General features: G+C 40.5%; 1 pseudogene; it reads right to left on the bottom strand.

Moving 5' to 3' along the window:
• Positions 1 to 214: 214 nt before the first annotated feature.
• Positions 215 to 734, bottom strand: LOC110218877 (ubiquitin-ribosomal protein eS31 fusion protein pseudogene; annotated as a pseudogene).
• Between the last annotated feature and the right edge of the window lie 261 nt (positions 735 to 995).

Here is a 995-nt window from a genome sequence, read left to right as displayed (position 1 = left end):
CTTGAAGGCTTTGGACATAGGAGCTTTTATTTTGTTTTCTTCCTCTGGGTGTGTGTTTTGATCTTCCTTGTCACCATAATAGTTTACTACAGTCAGAGGTTTTTTTCAGTTGTTTGTTCATTTTTTTTTCCAGTCTATTACTTGACTTTTAACTCTTTATTAAAGTAGTGCTCTGCTTCCAGGGTACACTGCCCCAACATTTAGGGATTTTTTTAGTTGATTATTTTTTATTGACACATATACATTTACTTGTCTTCTGGCTTGTTGAAGCAATAGGTTAGACAACACTTGCCACAATAATGTCTGTCAAAATGTCTAGCCATAAAGACTCCAGCACCACATTCATCAGAAGGGCACTCTCTTCAAAGGCGGCTAATCTCGCCATTCTCATCAACCTTATAGTACTTCAGAACTGCAAGCTTAACCTTCTTTCTCTTATGCTTGTTCTTTTTGGGAATGGTATAAGACTTCTTTTTCTTCTTGGCACCACACGAAGCCTCAGAACAAGATGAAGGGTAGATTCCTTCTGAATGTTGTAGTCAGACAAAATTCGACCATCTTCCAGTTGCTTGCCCACAAAAATCAATTTTTGTTGATCAGGGGGAATACCTTCCTTATCTTGTATCTTGGCCTTGACATTTTCAATAGTATCAGACGGTTCGACCTCAAGCGTGATAGTCTCCCCTGTCAAAGTCTTCACAAAAATCTGCATCGTGGCACTGGGTCCACCCTTTGATGGCAGATCCGAAAGACAGCCTTTAGGGATTTTGTGCAGCTGTTTTCAGAGAAACTTCTAGAGACCTGTAAGTTTTCAGTTCTTCTAAGATGGTATGATCTAAGGAGAAGTGTTCGCTATTCTCCTGGATTGTGCTTTGGTCTATGAGTGACCACAAACACTCTTTTCTGTCCCTTCCTCTACTGTGGCCACAAACTCTGCTCTGCTAATGTTTCTCCTTACTCTGGTACTGTTACCCAGGATTGCAACCTGGATGCAA

Source organism: Phascolarctos cinereus, unplaced genomic scaffold (genome assembly GCF_003287225.1).
Source record: "Phascolarctos cinereus isolate Bilbo 61053 unplaced genomic scaffold, phaCin_HiC Scaffold_4;HRSCAF=312, whole genome shotgun sequence".
Lineage (NCBI taxonomy): Eukaryota > Metazoa > Chordata > Mammalia > Diprotodontia > Phascolarctidae > Phascolarctos > Phascolarctos cinereus.
Note: the sequence above shows the minus strand (reverse complement) of the source record. Positions and strands in the feature narration are given on the sequence as shown.